Source organism: Phyllostomus discolor, chromosome 9, assembly GCF_004126475.2.
Source record: "Phyllostomus discolor isolate MPI-MPIP mPhyDis1 chromosome 9, mPhyDis1.pri.v3, whole genome shotgun sequence".
Classification (NCBI taxonomy): domain Eukaryota; kingdom Metazoa; phylum Chordata; class Mammalia; order Chiroptera; family Phyllostomidae; genus Phyllostomus; species Phyllostomus discolor.
Window position 1 is genome coordinate 77,338,753 of NC_040911.2, and position 19,796 is coordinate 77,358,548.

The 19,796-nt window shown below is 41.7% G+C and overlaps 1 protein-coding gene and 1 long non-coding RNA gene across 3 annotated transcripts in view; both read right to left on the reverse strand.

The window, feature by feature from the left end:
• Positions 1-19,796, reverse strand: part of PLCB1 (phospholipase C beta 1) — a 660,986-nt gene that overhangs the window by 481,198 nt on the left and 159,992 nt on the right. The gene's annotated exons all lie outside the window — the stretch shown is intronic.
• Positions 15,268-17,293, reverse strand: LOC118496879. The gene is made up of 2 exons (XR_004899441.1): positions 16,754-17,293; positions 15,268-15,673 (listed from the first exon to the last, which is right to left on the reverse strand). It is a non-coding gene; the product is annotated as an uncharacterized LOC118496879 (long non-coding RNA).

A 19,796-nucleotide genomic window follows, 5' to 3' on the forward strand; every position in this document is an offset into this window, starting at 1 on the left:
GAGTGTGGGTTCATGAGAGACTCCAAGTGGTCACTACTTAGCTGGACCTAGGAGACTCTCAGAATCATTACAGATAGTAACAAATAAGTGTTGTTGCTTTACACCAACAAGATTGGGGTGGCATATTATCCAACCACTGAGGACATTATGTACTTTGTAAGTACATTTTCCTACAGACCTAATATTTAAAGTATCCATGACTACACTTTAGAAAGGATATAAAGGATATCAGAAAGAAAAGAATGGCTAAATTCTGCAAGTGTGTGTGTAACAAAGCTCATTCTGGTGTCAAACCCCTCTTGAGAACCTGTTTCCAAAGCAATCAGTGAACTGGCTTGAATGAAACGCTTTCCGCTCTGTGGGATGGAGATCTGACTGCATCAGGCAGCAATTTTGAAAGGCTTTGCCTCTCTAATGAACATGAGCCGTTCCTTTCAATTCTAACACAATGCAAGGTATATTTTTTATGTCAGTTCTGCCAAACTTTGACTTGTGGTACATCCCCAAACAATTGAGTGCACGTCTGGTCAGTAACATCTACTTCCTTTGCTCTGACACACCAAGTACACTGCCCACTCAAGCAAGTAAAGGAGAACTCTAGGGAAGCTTTTCCAACTTTACGCCTCCACCTGTCATTTTTAATCCAAAACTTTTGCTATATATTGTTGGGTTCTCCTCTTTTCTGAAAATTGCCTTGTGTTGATTTAGATAAGTGTTCTTCTCTTTCATGTCTGATGATCTAATACTCTTAAAAATTAATTTAAGAAATACTCATAGAATACCTCCTATCTTTTTTTCCTATTTTTATAAACATATCCTATTTTGGAAATATATTGAGTGTTTTTTTCCTTAAGGGTACCATCCAAAGAATGATTCCATGTTGAAATAGAAAAAGATTCCACCGTTGTATTGTATCTACCTACTTGTTTATTTTACACATTATTCCTTAGTTGGTGGTGTCCCTTATATGTTATTCCAAAAAATTTACCTTGTAGGATGGGGCTATGTGACCTTGGAATGCAGGGGGAAAAGGAAATGGAAAATGTTTGACAGATTAAAGAACAGAACAGGAAAAAATAATAAAATAATTAGGATGGCTGCAGTAACCTAATTTGGGGAATATTTGGTAGATGTCTTCAGTGGGGTACACCTCAAAAGACATCCTGAGATCAGGGCTAGAGTACAAAGAGTTTATCTGGAAAAAGTGACCCCACATTAAAAAAAAGACTAAAAATTGCCAGAAGGTAGCGTAATAAACAGATAACTGTTGCTGACAATGGGGCTCAGCCTTGCTGCTGGGAAAATACCTCAGATTTGTCCCAACTGAAAGCTGAGGGACTTGGGGTACTTTTCTACCAAATCCCATCGGTAATTGGTGGAGTGTTACTTCCACCAACTCCCTGACTCTTCCAGCCTGCCCCACACACTGCTGACATTACTCCACAGGCTACAGAGACCTCTTAGAGTGTCACAAGTACTCATAACAAGAAGGTAGCAGCAGAGCTAGATGCCCAGGGAGCACCGAGGGGCACTGGCATGTTTGCCATGGTGGCTGAGTCCTCCCACATGCTACACCTGGGGCAGAGCAGATGGAGGGTGGTGAATGGCAGTGGCCTTCAATGGGGGATTTTTACTTATTTGGAAACATCTTGGTGACTTGGTAAGACCAGGTTTTAGACCATGTCCTACTGTCAAAGCCAGTCAAACTTTGGTGTTGATCATACATCAATGGACTTGTTTATATGAGATTTTTGAGAACTATAACAGACTGATAAAATATTTAAAAGAACTTTTGTCCTCTTTGGCTCTTATCAGAAGCCTCCTGTTCCCATCCTGGGACCCTTATCACCCTTCCAGTTTCTTCAAATTCTCTCTTAACTTCCAGGGCAGCAAGAATGTTTATTTAAAAAGTCATTTTCCATTAACATACACCAAACTCATAGGCAGCAGAACATGGAAGTTTATATGAGGAAATGGGACTGAAAAACAAATTTATGAAGTACTTGGAAGGTAATAAGGGGTTTGATGAATAACAATTAGGAGCAGCCAAAGGGCTACCTTATTTAAAATCTGTTTTGAATCAGAATTTTCTCACATGTAGTTACATTTTGCTATAAAAAGGATCAAGTCCATATCCATACAAACAAAAAACTCCAAGGAGAATAGTGTTGTGAGTTCCTAGTATTGTGTACCATCTTCTTTTGAGCATTACAATTAGCTTCCTACCTAAACAATTTATTCCAAGTACGTGTGCTAACAGAGAAGTACAGGCTGATCAGTGGATGAGCGGAGACTTGAGGATGGCAGAAAAATATCACAATTCCTTACACTTGCTTCTTTTTCTCTTTTCTTCCCTTTTCTCTTCTTCCCTTCCTCCTTTTTTTCCTATTTCATTTTTTCTTTAAAATCGCAGTTGCCAGAGGCTAGAAGGCAGGAGCAAGGGGAAATACTGATCAAAAGACACACACTGTCAGTTACAAGACAAGTAAGTTCTAAAGACCTAATGTACAGCATGAGGACTAGAGTCCATAACAATGTATGAATACTTGAAACTTACTAGAGTACATTTCAAATGTTTTCACATTGGAAAAGGTAACTATGTGAGGTAATGAATTTGTTAATTAGCTTGCCTGTGGAAACCACTTCACAATGTGTATGTACATGAAAAACAATAAAGCTGGGAAACGAGTAATTTTTATGAAAACTGTTTTTTATTTCTTGGTAACTCATTGGATGGATGGCAAAGGAGAGTTGTATTAGTTATACACTGAGGGGATCTCAGGACAAAGACAGAGTTGGATAAAAATGGCCATGGAATGATATGCAAGTGACGCTTCGGTTTCCCTATGAGTTGGCTTAATGGACGGCAGCCAGGATAACATGAGTGACCACATATGGAAGTCCTAACTGAAGCAGCAGCTGCAGAATATTGGTTTAGGGCAGTGATTTTGTGATTTTTCAACCAGTGTGCTGCAAGAATTTTTAAAACATGCAATACCTGACTATTTAGTCAGGGGCATTGACCTCTTTTCCCTTGTCAAATTAAAAAATACAACAGCCAACACCACAATAGCTATCCCGTGTGAATGAATCAAAATTATACTTATTTTTTGTCAGATCAGCAAACAATATATTGATTGGTAAGCCACAGAATTTCAGTAGTTTATGTGTGCCATGAGACGAACAGGGCTGAAAATTGCCGGTTTAGGGCTCCAAACCTGGAATAATCTTGCCCAAGAGCAAATCTTGCCATTGTCATTTATTAGCTATCCAACTTGGAGCAAGAAAATGTCTATTTTCTTATGTGCAAAATAAGGCTGTTCATAAGGAACCTGAATTTCCTTCTCTGCAAAATAAGGATGTTCATAATACCTAATACCTCCTAAACAAAATGTGCCAAGAGAAAGGTGCTCCTAAAACAGGGTCTAACAAATACTCAGTATGTATTAACTGCTCTTAAATGGACTCTCGGATGTCTTGTGCTCATTCCATCTCAATTTCGTATGCATGTCTGTCTACTTTGAAATATTCTAATATGGAAATTCACTTCATTAATTACCACACAATAACAGTATAAGCATGTCGAAAATAACTCATTTATGCAACATATGCTGAAAAAGTTGCTAAGTTCTGGGGTGTACTGTTAGCCAAAATATCATACCACACATCTCACCCTTGTTGCTGAAAGCCTGGTGCCAGTACTTTCAGTGAGGCCACTAGTCCGTATCATGTCATAGTGATACTATGCATGTAGGTCACTAAGTGCCTTTGTTGTGACTGAAGAGTTTTCATTTTACCAGAATTATGTACCATCCATGGGGTCACAAAAAGGAAAAAGGAAGTGTGAACCCTTCTTTTTGGCATAGCTAAGGTTTAAGGAAATTCCTCAAGTTGGCTTGTGAATAGCTGTAGGAGACTGTACAAATGACCCCAACTACCAAGCCTTTTTGTACCAGACCCTTTGCCACCCAGAAGTGGATCTCTTTCCCCACCTCTTGAATCTGGCTGGCCCTGTGATTTTATTCGGCCACCAGATTGCCTCGAAGTGATAGCATGTCATGTGGAGCCTAGGCCTGCACTCCCATGCTCACTCTTGTAGCCCCGTCCAGTCATCATGTGAGCACACAGGGCCGAGTGCTAGATGATGGGAGACGCATGACCCAGTCACCTCACCACTGCAGTCAGCTAACCGCCAGACAGGGGGAGCAGATGAGCAGAAGATGTGCCCAGCTGACCCCTGCCCACCTCCAACCCACGGAAACATGAGCCAAGTAAATGCTTATTGTTTAAAGCCACCAAGTTTTGGGGTAATTTGTTATGTAGCATTATTTCACAAAAGATACAATAATATAGGTAAGATTCCAAGAGCTACATTCTAGAAGCTATAAAAACACAGCCATTGTATAATTAAAATGTAAATGTATGTATATGTATACAATATATATTTACATTATATATATTGAAATAGATGTTGAGTTGATATGGATATAATAAGCTCAGCGGACTACTTCAGGTGGGAGTGATTAGCTGTCAGAAGGAATGGTAAAAATATATCACTTTGGCCAAACAAAAAAAAGTACAATTTTATAAGAACAAGGGGGCACCACATTCACTTTTAATACTTAACAGATTATATATCAATATTTTGAAAAATTTTACTCTTTGACTCTCACAGAATTCAGACTACAAAAATATACACAAAGTAAAGCATCTTATTTGTTCACTAAAACCATCTATTTCCCCAACTTTTTAAAAATCTGCTTTTCAAGGAACATAATATGGTCATGCAAGGCCACAAAATACACATATAAGAAAATGCAGTGCCCTTGGGTAAAGAAATAATAGTAAAACTGTGTTAACAACAATCATTCATCAAACCCATAGATGTGGAAAGAACTGTGCTAACCTCTGGGAACCCAGGGATGAATAAAACAACCTCTACCTTTTCCTGGTTTATCTGTGCAACTGTGTAGCAGCAAAACTGAATATTTTTTAAAAATGGGCAGTTTCTATAAAGTAACATTTAGCTTAGTAGATTAAGAATGTTCTGAAATGAAGGGTTCAGAAGACCTAAAATGTCTGCACTTGACTAGTCAAAATTGACTTAATTCAGGTGCACTACATTCATTAAAAAATTTTTCCCCAGAAAATCAAACTAGGAGTTAATAATGTACTTGAAGTACTATAAGGTCAGGAAAAAACACAAATACATATATATATAATGTAGTGAAATAATTTCTTTAAATCCTGGAGGTCATATAAAAGTTCACAAATTGATTTTTGATTCAAAACCTAGTATGAATACTAGGGTGTGTTGCAGAGATAAAGCTGTAGAGAAATAATGTCTATCTGGTTATAACCCCCACTTTGTTTTTGAATTCCAAACTTAGTGTTGGTGTCTGCATTCTAATATAGAAGTTGAGATGCTAGATTAAAAAAAAAGAAGAAAACAAAAGAAATAGCACTTAATATACTCTGAACAGATAGAAAATAATGCCAATAATGTTCCAGAGAAAATAAGAAAAAATTAATTAGAAGCAAACTAAAAGGGGGCAGATGAATGGATTATTTAATAATTGCCTTTAAAACTATGAAGCTTATTGTTACCAGGTGAACACTAACATTTTCCTCTCTATTTCTACAATAAACTAAATAATAAAAACCTTATTAAAACTGAACCAAGATGGGCAAATCATGAATAGTAAAGCAGGGACCAAAAAAGGCTAAAGATTCTCTCACAGTGAACAGCTTAGATAATAATACTCTGCCTGGATATTGAACTTATCTTTACATATCATATCCAGTCACAATTGGGCATAAAAATGCCTCAGAACTTGCATTTTCCTTTTAAAATACAAAAGATTTTCAAGTTTCCCAATTTCACAAAACTTCCTGGAGGTTTTTTTTTTGGGGGGGGGGGAGCGGTGAAAGTGCTCATTCAACAAATATTTGCAGGGTACTCACTAGTACCATGGACTCCAATAGCTGATGGGAGACAGCCTGTGTGGCCAGACTGCTGCAGCCCCTGTCACCATGGACCTCACAATCTATAATGGTGGACATTCCTTACAGAAATAACTCCCCAAAGGAGGTTTTGATTAAAGAACACTTATTGGGATGAGTCACAGGGGCCTTATAGTCCTCTGGGAGGCCGATGAAGGCTTCCCCAAGGACTTGCCAAATAAGCTAAGATCTCAAAATGATGAAGATCTCAAAGCCAAAGGAAGATAAGCAGAAACAGCATGTGCCCTGTCTAATCCAGAGAGGACTTGATGAGTATGAGGACCAGGAAAGACACCTTTGGAAACGGAGCAGGGTGGGCATGGGGGATGATAAGGCTGCAAACCAGGGGTGGAGGAGGGGAACTAGAGGCAGATTCTTCTAAACCAGGGTGAACTCAAGTTCAGTACAACAACATCACATAGGAACTTGTTAGAAATGCAAATCATCAGGCCCCACCTCAGACCTCCAGAATGCACCCAGGAATCTGTGTTTTAGCAACCCCTCCATGGGAATCTGATGTGCCTTCTGGTCTGAGAACTCCTGGAGCTTTTAGGCACTTCTGTGCAGTCTACTTTCCAAAGCCTTAGAATCTATCCATTGTTTCTCATGTCCATTCTGTCATGTCATTCACCTTCCACTGTCCCTCCCCTGCATTATAGTCACAGCCTCCCAACCAGTCTTTTCACACTTTCATTCACTTGCTCACTTAGGATTTATTGACACTTACTATTTGTTTGTAACACATTAGTGAACAAAACAAAGGTCTTGTTTTTGTAAGGTTTCCATTCTTGTTAGTGGGTATGTGGGCAAAAGGGACAGTGGACAGAAAGTAAGCAAAACACATAAAACATAATAAAAGAGCAATGTACACAAGACAGAAAAGAAGGTGATAAATACTGTGGAGGGATAAAAAGAGTGTTTATGTCTCCAGCATGGAGATCTGTACTAACTGCATTTCTTTAAACCCTCCTCCCTGCCTCCCAAACACGTCTTACAAATGAAAAAGAAACTAACCCTCAAGATCTAAGAACGAGAACGTAGCTTCCACCCTCAGTGTATCTGCCTCTTAAACCTTGGTCTTTCTCCCTGTCACTACAGTTGCAGCTTTGGTTCCATAGAAAGTAGATGCTGAGATGGGGATTTCTGTGCAAGCATTTATTAGAGAATGCCTACAGTATCAACATCTGTAGAGGGAAGGGAAGGGAAGAGAAGGGAAGGGGAGGGGAAGGGGAAGGGGAAGGGGAAGGAAAGGAGTAGTTCAAAGCAGAAGTCAGGCTATAATAGTTACTAAAGAAGTTTCAGCCAACACCACTTGAGCTATGAATTGACATGGCCCTACAGAGTTGTCCTAAGTTGTGGTAAGGGGCTGGATCTTATACACTGGGATAAACACTCTTTGGATCGTTGGATGTGTGCTGCAAGAAGAGGGCATGACTATAGGCAAGGCAGCTCTCTCTAGGCAACATCAATTTCCAGAAAAAAAAATAGTCAATTAAGGATTATAAACCTATAGCTAGTACCTCACAAGGACTGGTTAATTCACCTTTGGGGAGGCAGGGAAAGATGTGGGTAAGAACATACACACACAAAAAATGCCCCTCAGTTTTCTTGGAATCTTCTGTTTCAGAGTATTCTGTGATAACATTACCCCCAGAATGCCCAGTAATGTTGGATCTGGGGTTCAAGCACTTTGTAGAGATAGCATCAAAACCATAAATGAGTCTTTGCATGAAGGAACTCAGCCCTGCCAGATATCAATAATCTGTACAAGTGCTTATTCGAAGAGAGTAAAATTGCTGAGATTATAATTGCTTATAACTGGGAGTAGGCAAAGAAACTGTTGCTGAATAGTGTTCAGCCCCCTGAGAGCTGGCAAATTTAGTCAAGATTGCATATCATTAGAAAAATTGGAGTGAAACATTTAGGTCAATATGGTTGGCTTTCTCTGGAATCTATGAGTGGTCATGGTTAACACAGTAAATATCTAATTCTGTCACTTACAATTGCCCTTTGCTCCCAGAATTTACTTCAGCAGCTTTGAAAGCCTAGACAAACCCTGCGTGTTTATGCAGGGCTCCTTTTACTCGACCCATGCTCACATTGGCTTAGCTGACTGCCTTGGGACAGAATTGCAGAAAATAGGTAAGCAAGATTGGCAGGCACAAGAAACTTAATGGAAGTAGGAAGTAAGATAACAACAGTATAGACTTAGATCAAGAAGGGACTTTGAAGTTGAAAAAGACCACCCCACACTCTCTTTTATACATGAGAATATTAATACCTGAAACCCAGAGAGAAAGGCTAAGGGGTTTGCCAAATCTGAAAGCCAGTTCTCTTTCTGGTGTAGCACATTGTCACTAGAAGTGTGTGGTGACTCTACAATGGGTCAGCTTAGCTGGGCTAAACAAAATTTCCGTTTCCTTCTCTGTATATTTCTGATTAGGGTGTGCCATGAGAGATGAAACATTTTGTAGGAAAGCTGGAAGAAGGAAGTGAAGCAGCTGTCTTACTGTTCACCACACTCAGAAGGTCAGACAGTGCTCTGTAGTCCATGCCCACTGCCACTTAACTGATGGCTCACTTGTTGGGCATGCAATTGCCCTACATCTTCCTGCTCTCTCAGGTTCCCCACTTCTGTGGTCGGTCATGTGTTCAGCTCCATGATGAAGCTTCTCCTGTAGGACACCTGCTTTGTCAAGGCCAGAGGAAGTGAGATCTGACATGAGTCCAATCTCTTTTAGTGGGGTCCAGCTCATGCTCTTGGGTTCCAGCTTGTCCTTGCTCTCCACCGTTTTATGCCCACCTTCCCTTCCCTGCAGGCTTCAAGTTCCATCTTCAGATGTGAAAACATCAGAATTACAGAAATTATTTAATAGCCCCCACAACTGGGTACAGTCAAATCTGTAATGAATCCTTATTAGTGGTTCTCCACCTATTGAACTGAAATGAATTGAACTTGACTCAAACCAGGTGCCAAAAGCTGATAGAAGCATGGCTGGAGTGCTTCCTGGTATTTTGGGAACAGCCCATCCCCCTCTTGGACCCAGAGTCATTAACCTTCCATTCTCTCATTAAATAACACCATATTCAGGAATTAATTTTTTATTTTAATTTTAAAAGTATGTTTTTGTAATTTTTAATACTGCTTAATAATAAAATAGTAGCTAGCTTTTCCTGAGTGCTTACTACAGGCCAAGAATGACACTAAGCATTTTGTGTCGTATGTTGGCATTTTTTAGCATATGGGGAAACTCGGACAAACAAAGGTTATACAGCTTTCTGAAGGGCACAGAGTTAGAAATCAGCAGAACCAGAATTTAAAGCCAGGGTGCTTGACTGAAGGCCCTACTGTTGGCACTATACTGCCCCTTATGAAGAGATTATGCTGGAATGTTTGGGTTCTCATATATTTTATAATGTTTTGGCATTTCTACAGCTTCCCTTCTATAACTATTGCTACTACTTTCCTCCAGCGTGTAGGAGATTTAGTGCTTACTTGTGTAGAATAGATGCCTCAGTGTCTCCAACTCTTTGTCCCTCCCACTATTCACACCTTTAACCATTTATTCTGTAGCATTCTCCTATAGTGACTCTAAACTTGACTATATGACATGCCAGTGGGATCTTAGCAAATGTGAAATGAGAAGGGACTTGAACAGTTTTGGGTAAGTGAAATTGCTTGCTCTCATTCTTGCTTTTTTACTAGCATCATGTGAGCATGTTCAAGCTAGGCTGCTGGAGAAAGAGAGACAGAGATGGCTCAGGTGTCCCCACTGCCTCCAAACAGCAGCCCCTTGACCACCAAGTACATGAGAGAGCCCAGCCAGGGCCAGAAGAGCCGCCAGGTGGGCATAGTCTCTGTTGACGAACCATAGACTCCTGAGCTAATTAAACTAATTTAATTTGAGGGGGCTGTCACACAGCAAGATTTTGTAAGTATTTAGGTAATTGATACATTTCCTTCTTGTTCACTTCCTCTTATTAAAAGGAAAAAAAAAAGACTGCTGGTGTTCTGCTTTAAATAAAATCCATGCTGCAAGCAGACTGAGAAGTCATCCAGGGCACCAAAATTTTACTCTAAAGACAAAAAAATGGTTTTCCTCTCCTTTCACATTTCAGTAAAATACAAATCTACATAATGTTCAATGTAAGCAAATAAGCAGAGTAAATAGTTTTACCTTTTCTATGATTCTATAATCCCAACTATTTTGAAGAGAACAGTTACTCTGAAACAAATAATGACACTTTCAAACACATGGAGTCAAACAAAGGTTGAAGCTATTCCCCCACCCACACCCCTGACCCACAAGAGAGAAACATGGAGGCTCTTGGCTGCCAGGAGCTACAAAGTCTTTGGCATATTCTAATGATTCCAGGTTAGGGTTTACATTTCATCTGTACGTGTTCTTTCTTTCTTTTGAAAGTTCTACAGATGGAATGAGTATAAATTATGCCCTTTCAGATGGGGTAAGGAAGAAAGAGGAGTAAAATATTAAAAACATGCTCTTCCTGTTTTCCTTCCCATGTTAATACGTGGGAGGGTAATTACCCTTAGTCCTGTTTTCATGCTAGAAGAGTTGCACTCCCCAAGCACAACATGCAGCTGGTCTCAGAGTGAGAAAACAGGAAAATAGCTAATACCTAATTACATGTACCCAGTAACCCACATGGAAATTCATCTTAGAGGCAGCCATTGATCTTGTCTTAAAGTGGGCTCCTTGGTCCCTTTGAAGTTCTGCTGTGGATCTTCACCATTTTCTTGGGGAAGATAAACAGAAAGACCAGTACTTGAGTGCAGTCCTTGACCTGACCCCACAGGGAGTTCTGCAGCATAATTCACACTATAGAGTTTTACCTACTTGTGGCAACAGAACAAGCCTGTTGACTGGGGACAGAGGGGACAATTGTGTGTGTGTTGTGTGTGTGCTCATGTGCATATGTGTGGGTGTGTTGAATCTGTGGCCTCCAAGACCAGACAGCTGTCATCACCCAAGAGCAACTCTCTGAGAATGGAAGCAGCTGTGAGCCTTAGAAACCATTCCTCACAGCAGCTGGGATCTAGATGCAGGGCTGGGTGAAGGGGATCTGAGCAGCCTGCCTACCATGTCTTTTACAGCTCCCTATGTCATACACACAGCAGCATGATCTCTGAGTTTGAGCGGTAAGAGGAGAGAGGGGCATCTACAGAGAAGAAAATCCATGAAACAGGTGGAGATCAAGAACTCATTTGCCTCCTGTAAACATTACTTAACATTTACACCATTGCACACATTCTAAGCCCATATCTGTCCATGTGTGTTTCTGCCAATTGTGTAATATAGACCAACCATAACTTCAGGGCAAAAATTCAGAGCCACGTTTCCCAAGATTCAACTGCCTAAGGTACCACCTCCTCCTCAGCTTCCTAGCCAAGTTCGAGTGGCAACTTAGAAAAGTCAAAGCATTTGGGAAACGCAAAAGATCATTCCAAAGTATGGAAGTCTTTCAGAAAGCCAAGAATTTCTGAATCGTGAGACATGCCAATGTCTGAAAACTGATGCATTTACCAGAGATAAAAACTAAGCTTGACCTAGGAAACAGGATTATGAAATTTCACCCAGTCAACAGCACAATCACAGATGCCTTTCCTCTCATGTCTAAAAAGGAAGATGGATCAAAATTAAATCCAAATGATCTACTTTCCAATTCAATTGATCATTGCTGATGACATAAAATTCCAGGAAGTGCTTTCTGTAGGCAGACAGACACCTTTCCAAAGGTATCTAGACATTTGGATAAAGGTTTGAACAGAATGAACATATCCATGTATAATTTTCAAATACTGCTAATTAAACTGCCACTAGTCATGTCACTTTTTCTCAGTGTCTAGTTTTTCTAAATATCTGACATAGTAACCCTAGATACTGCAATGACAAACTATTTTTATTCTTTAGAAGTAAAATCTATATAAGGTGAATTGCACAAATTCATGAGTTTTGAATGCACATGCATGTACCCCAAACCCCATTAAAATGTCTTTATCAGTCTACTCCTCAAGCCCACTAACCAGGGGAAACTACTCTTCCATTTTTCACCATAGATTATTTTTCCCTATTCTAGAAATTCATCTAAATGGAATCAAACAGTATATACTCTTTCATGGAAGGCTTCTTCCACTTAGTATCACGTTTCTGAGATTCACCCATGTGGTTGCATTGGTCTTTCATTCCCTTCTGTAACTAATAGCAGATGTTAGTATAGGTAGCAGGTCAGTTATTAATATAGGAAGGGGCACGTGGAATCAGATTTTTAAGCTTAATTTACTAGGAAGATGTAGAATTCACAGGCTCCCCAGGGGATCTTCAACAGAGAGGACTTAGCCCCAAGCAGGCAGGAAGAATTGGCTTTGTAATCTCCCTAGGGGGACAACAGGCCTGGTAGCTGGAATTACAGGAGTACAGAGGGTAACAGAGCAGGGAAAATTCCTTTGCTGAGACAGGTGCAGTAGGATCCTAGATGGCATGGGGGAGCAGCACAAACCTGTGAGGAGCCCAGAAAGTGATTGGTTAGTTTGAAAGAAAGCCTGCTCTTTCCCAAGCCCAATATAATATAATCAAAGCTTAATAAAAGCCTGGGGTTTGCTCATTCATTCACACACTCTCTCTGTAGCAGCCATGTGGGCCAAGTGCAGACTCAGCAATGGATGTGCAGAAGGGGAAATGAAATACAGAGAAGTTCTACATCTCTGCGTCCTGGCTGTTCTGGACCTGATAAACATGGGTGCAGGTTTGACACCCCAGAAGCTAGATTTCCACAGCAGGACAGAGCTGAGCCATCAGCCACCTAAGAAAAGTCCTTTGTTTCACTCTAATAAACTTTACCATAATTGCCCACAACCTCCTATATGTGGGTCCCCAAATAGGTTTTCTCACAACTTTGCAAGAATCCATGACTTCATGGAAGAATCCTATTTCCACTGGTAACATCAGTCAGAGAAATTTTAGAGCTGAATATTTTCTAGCTTTTGTTCTAATAATTAAAGTTGATTAAAAATACTGATTTAGATGATTTGAGATTTTTTTTATAAAACGTGATGTCTTTTAAGAAACTATTCCTAAGTGAGAGTGGCAAAAGCTTTCCATTTAAGAGATCCACAGCAACAATAACAAAAATTTCCACAACTAAACTTGCAAAAATCCACTCATGCTCCACAATAAAACCATGAAAAATGTTTTATTTGCAAACTGCTTAAAAGATATAGTAAGAAAAAATAAGAAATCCTTACAGATCTCACTGTAGACATTATTATCTTTAAGACTCAGTGCCAGCCTAAGAAAACCAATCAACTATATTGTTGATTCTTAGGCACAGCAGCAGCAACACAGCCTGAAGTTATTATATTCCCTGGGTGCTTTATTTCTGGCAAAATCTCTTAATTGGCTAGCATGCTAATCCCTTCCTTAGAAGAACACTTAGCACTGGAAATGTGTGAGGGAAATAAAAACACAAGTCCTGGTTTGGTATGCAAATCAGCACCATGGAAACTGGCATGGCATTGCTGAGCTCAGGGCAATCGGCAGGAAGCAGATGAGTTATAAATTAAAGCTTGAAGAAAAGTGCTGTCAACAGGATTATGGACACAGACTGCTTCTCACCCTATGGCTCTCCTTAATTTTGGAGTAGGAGACTTAAACTTGACACTTCTGTAAACTAGATCATCGTGGTGCCTCTTATTTCTCCTTAGTGGACCCAACTAACAAAACTCCGCAATTTAGAATACAGACAGCAAAGCTTAACAAAGCATGACATAATTTTAGTTACTATTTCCAGTTATAAGAACTATATTTGTAGAAATCTTTAAAATGTTTTATTTTAATATCCAAACAGTAAAATAAATGCTTTTCTATGTTAGCCATTATCTGGGCCTAGAAATTCTATTGTCCGTGGTTCTATTTTCATGACCCTTGTGGTCTAGTAAGGACTTTCACATTCTTCTGGGGACAGAGAGAATTTCTCTCCTAATGTCTCATAGAAGAATATTGCCAAAGGAATAATCAGAGTGTTCTTAGAAAACCATATCTTCTTCGTCACAGAAGTCCTTCTCTTGTCTCAAGTGCCTCCCCAAGCCCACTAAGAGATATGGCAACAAGCAACTTACTACTGTATAAAATCAGATATTTAATGAGACCTTTTGGGCTAATAGCTCCTGTCCCACATACAAGAGAAGAGTTAAATGGAACCAGTTGTCCAGCCCACACAGGCTGTATTAAAAATTTCAAAGGCCAAAAATGTGAGGTGTGAAAGAAAAGCCATTGAACCACGCAACCAGGAGAACTATCCCACGTGACAAGTATATATTACAAGGGTTTATAACATGGTATTCACAGGATGCAGGGGGTCCTTGAACTTGGATGGCAAAATACCTTTATTTTCACTAGCTTCTAACCAACCATTTTTTAAAGTTAAGGATGTAAATAATAAACCACATTAATATTGGTAATATGGTTTTGCTACCAAGAACAAGTGACTGATGTTTTCATATTATATTACAGATGTGGCAAAGGTTTATCACATATACTCAATGCCACTTCAAAGTTACACTAGTTAGTAAACTACTAGGCCTACTCTAGAGCTTGCTACTAATGTACTAATAAAGAGGCACACATACTGAACTATGTACTACATGGTTTCTAAAATAAGCTGATACAGCCCTGGCTGAGTCGCTCAGCTGGTTAGAACGTCATCCCCATACACCAAAGTTGCATGTTCTATATCCAGTCAAGGAACATACAAGAAGCAAGGAATGAATGTATACATAAGCGGAACAATAAATAGATGTTTCTTTCCTTCTCTCTCTCTTGCTCTCTTCCTCTCTCTCTCCAAAATCAATAAAAATAAATTAAAAAATAAAATATACTGATAACTATATTTCAAAATAACTAGTTTCCTTTGTATGTATAATTATATACTTAACCACCTTATTTAATTATGAATTAAGAACAAAAAACAATTAATATGCATAATAACATGATTAAAGTAAAAAATACTACAAAGAGGGAAAGAGGCTAAATGCAGAAAGTATCTGACTATGGTTCCATTATAAGAAGCTCAAAATTACCTATAATGGTGAAAGCAACAGTCTTTGCCTCTGGAGTAGGGAGTGTTGATTGGGAAAAGAATGAGGAAAGTTTCTAGGGTGATAGAAGTGTTCTTATTTTGGTCTGGATATGGGTGACTATGGACACATTTGTCACAATTAAGCTGTACGTAAGATGTGTTCATTTGACTATATGTGAATTTACCTCAGTAAAGTACTGAAAACAATACTATTTTAGGGGCTCTACAGGCTTTGACAAACAAAGGGGTTAATAATTCAAAAGAGGATAAGAACCCTGATTTCCTAACAGTATCTTGGAGATGCAGGAAAGCCAAACCAGCACCAAACAGTTGACCCCTGAGTTGTCATGCATCATCCACAATCAAATCAACACTCATTAATTGTCCAGATTAAGTGACTACATCTCTGCTTTGAGACTCTCTCCAGGCCCCCTTCCAGTTAACCCATTCCATGTGGATACCCTCCAGTGACATCCCAAGATATTTGTAAGATTCACTGTGCTTCCAACTCCCCTGCCCAAGACAGGAAGAATGCCTGGACACCTTGCAAGGCCATGGTAGCTGAGAAAAAAGCCTTCCTGTTACAGGGTGCAGACAAGAGGGGGGATCCCAAATAGGCATTTGAAATGGGGTCCAGAACTCAAGGTGTCTAGGAGATTTTAAGATGTCTTTACCCCTTCCCCCACAGGTGTGAGTTGGGGGAAGGGGCACACAGAGCAAGAACATACAGGGCAGCTTTGCAGCTAATCCATGGCGTGGTCATTTAACATACCTATAGCCTTTGGCTGGTCACTTAGATATGCTAAATATCTATGGCCATGCTCTAGGCCAGGGGGATGGAAAGGGTCCTCCCCCCAAGATGAGACTGGGGGGTAGGTCCCCTGAGTTATAGCGCCTACATGGGAGCTCAGAGAAGATTGGCTCCATGACATGGGGTCACACCTGCCCAGACCCACAATGGTGACCAGAAAAGCTGGAGTAGACAGCAGATTGAGGGCAAGTGTGCCCAAGTGTAGGAGGAGCCAGAAATGGGGCTGTAGAAGAAGGTTGGCGTGGGGATTTAAACCCAGACATGGCTGCCATTGGAGAGAGAACCACACGGCTTTGGCAGAGTGGGGACTCCCCCTTCCCACAGCTTTGCAGGGGGGAGAAGCATGCAGTTTTGGCTGAGTGGGGCAACTCCCGTGGCCCTGGGAGAGAGGACCACGTGACTTTGCCAGAGTGGGGACCCCCAGAGCTTTAGAAGGGGGAACCACCACCTGGTTTTAGCAGAGATCCCGGCGACTCAGCTGAGGGTGCTGGGAACCCAGGGAGGTCTCCCAGTCGAGATGGAGTACTAACTGAGAAGAACCAGAGGACTGCCTGAGCCATGGACTTCTATTTCCTTTCCTGAGATACGGCACTCTGGACTGGGCAAAGGGGGAAGAAAGGAAGGACTGTGTCTGTTTGTGGGTGTTTTAAGGGACTTTGGGATTTTGATAAAGACATTAGGTCACTACTTTAAGCTTGTATAGCATTAAATAAACATTTCCTTTCCTTTTCACAAATCTCTGGTATTGAGAGATATCTTTCCTCTAGCAGCGGACATAACGGACCTGGGGGCTTATTTCAATAATAGTATATCGTCCCAGGCCCCCCTCATTTGTTCTGTAACATTCCATCAGCTAAGGCAAGGTGGCATCCCCCACTGAGTCAGGATAGCAGAGGAGTCCCCAGTCCTACAATGGCCCTTCCTACTTCTAAAAACTAGCAAGGGGCATATATTATCTGTCTTCCATAAAAGGGTACCCTCACTGTGGTTTTTCCAAATCAAGCACCAGTAAGGCTGAGAAAACTGAGATGGATCACCTTAAAAAACTAACCATCAGTTATATGACTCTAGCCCAGGCAATAGCCATTAAATGTCCATCTTTTAAAAAGACAGCTGGTTCTGCCCTGTCAAAGAACTGGACAGCCCTCACACCCACATTTCTCTAGGTCCTATGGAAAGACAAGCTGATTGGGGAATACAGATAAGACCAAAGGCATCTACTGGCTTCACCCTCGAGCATGACCTCAGCCAGTCTTCTGGGCTGTGATGTGTGACAGTATTTCAGGAAAATGGTTCAGGAGAAAGATGGGACTAGGAGCTGAGAGCCATGTGTCCAGGTTGAGCTTTATCATGAGTGGGACCTGTGACCCTGACCCAGGCACTCTCCCTCCTGTTTGATGATCCCCTGAGCCATAAACCTTACTTAAATACAGTTTTTTCTCCCAATAATGCCCTGTTCTACAACCACATTTTTAAAAATTGCTACGTGGATTTTAATTTTAAATTCAACTGAGACCATTTTAAGTAATTAAAAAAATATAATTCCTATCTGGGAGTCAATATGAACTATAATGACAAAAGAGGTACAATGCTGATGTTGGCAGACTTTATTATTGTTATTGTACTTTATTACACTTAAGAGGTGTGAACAAAAGTACTGATAGAATACTGATGAAATTCACAGACACTCCCTGGATTCAAATCCCACCTCTTCCTTCTACTAGCTTTGCAAACTTGGTCAGGGTACTCAGTTTTACTGTGTTTTACTTTTCTCATCTGTAAAATGAGAAAATTCAAAGTGCTTCACTCATAGAATAGAGGATTAGGTTAATATTTACAAATAATCTAGATTACCAGACAGATGGTAAGTGCTAGGTGTGCATGTGTAACAGGGTATAGCCAAGAGGGGGGGTACAAATAGGGATTTAGAATGGGGTCCAGAACTCAAGGTGTCCAGGAAATATTAGAAAGATATATAAGATGCCCTCACCCCTTCCCACCACAGGTGTGAGTGGCGGGAAGGGACACATGGAGCAGGAATATGCAGACCTGTTTTGTGCAGCAACAGCTTTGCAGCTAACCACTGGCATAGTCACTTAACATATCTATAGCCTTTAACTGGTTTCATAGATATGTTAAGTAGCTGTGGCCATGCTTTGAGCCAGGGGGATGGAAGTGACTTCCACCCAAGATGTAACTGGGAGGCAGGTCCCCCCAGGTTACGGTGCCTGCGTGAGAGCTTGGAGAAGACTGGCTCCATGACATGGGGCCACACCTGCCCAGACTCACTATGGCAGCCCAGTAAACCTTGAATAATACAGGAATGCTGGCAAGTGTAACTGATTGTAGGAGGAGTCAGAAATGGGGGTACAGAGGAAGGTTGGCGCAGAAATTTAAAACCAGACTTGGCAGCCATGCGAAGAGGGAACCATGTGGTTTTGCTAGAGTGGGTCCCCCAAAGCTTTGGTAAAAGAGAAACATGTGGTTTGGGCACAGTGGGAGCCCCCACAGCTTTGCCAGGAGAGAACCATGCAGCTTTGGGGTGCTCCCTTTGACCATGAGGCTTAGGAAGCAGGAAAGACTTTGCCTGGAAGAAAAAGGATGAAAGGACTCTTGCTGGTGGGGCATGAGAAGGTGCCACATGACTTTGGATTAACTGGAGATCCTGGCAGTGACACAGCTGATGGTGCTGGGAGCCTGAACCATGGGCTTCTACTTCTTTTCCTGAGATACAGTACCCCAGATTAGGGCAGAGGGAAAAGGAAGTGTAGGAGGATACAGCCAAAGGGTCCCCAAATAGAGATTTGGAATGGGGTTCAGAACTCAAGGTGTCCAGGAAATATTAGAAGAATATATAGAATGTCCTCACTCTTCCACCCCAGGGGAAGGGACAAGTGAAGCAGGGCCATTGAGAGCTGTTTTGCATAGCAACAGCCTTGCAGCTACCCTCTGGCATGGTCATTTGGCATATCTTTAACTGGTTGCATGGATATGTTAAATAGCTGTGATCATCTCTGAGCCAGGGGAATAGAGGTAGCTTCCCCACCCCAATGTAACTGGGGGGCGGGTCCCCTGAGTTACAGCGCCTGCGTGGGAGCTCGGAGAAGATTGGCTCCAGGACGTGGGGCCGTGCCTGCCCAGACTCATGATGGCAGCCCAGTAAAGCTGGAAGGATACGAGTTCTGGCATGTGAAGCCAAGTGTGGGAGGAGTCGGAAATGGGGCTGCAGAGGAAGATTGGGCGCGGGGATTTAAATTCAGGTGTGGCAGCCATTAGGGAGAACCATGCAGCTGTGGCAGTGCAGGGAGGACAGCAGCCACTGAGGAGAGAACCATGCAGCTTTAGCAGAGTGGGGACTCCCGCAGCCGCGTAGACACCGTCCGCGATGCAGCCACCTGAGGCTCCTCTACTGCCTGGCTCCGAGCCCCAGCCAGCTCTACAGCCGAGGCCTTGAGAAGGGGCCACCAATGAGTGACTCGTGAGCACTGGGTCACTGCCCGGTCGCCGCAGCCACCGCCAGGCCTCCACATGCTGTGCCCACGCTCTCACCGCTCGGGCTCAGCCAACCTTGCAGCCAACTGCTCTGGCCAGGACATGATGAGCTCCGTGCTAGCCCTCTCGGCGCTGCTGCTGCTGCTCTCTCAGAAAGGGGGATCACCCCCCCCCCCCCCCCCCGCAGCCATGAGAAGAATCACCACGTGGCTTTAGCTGGCAATCCTGGCAACACCACCAGTGGTGCTGGGAACTAAGGAAGGCCTGCCAGCTGAGCACAAATTACTAGGAAGAACCGAGAGCTGCCTAAGCCACGGACTTCTATTTCTTCTCCTGAGATACGGTACCCCAGACTGGGCAAAGGGGGGAAGGAAGGACTGTGTGTGTTTGTGGG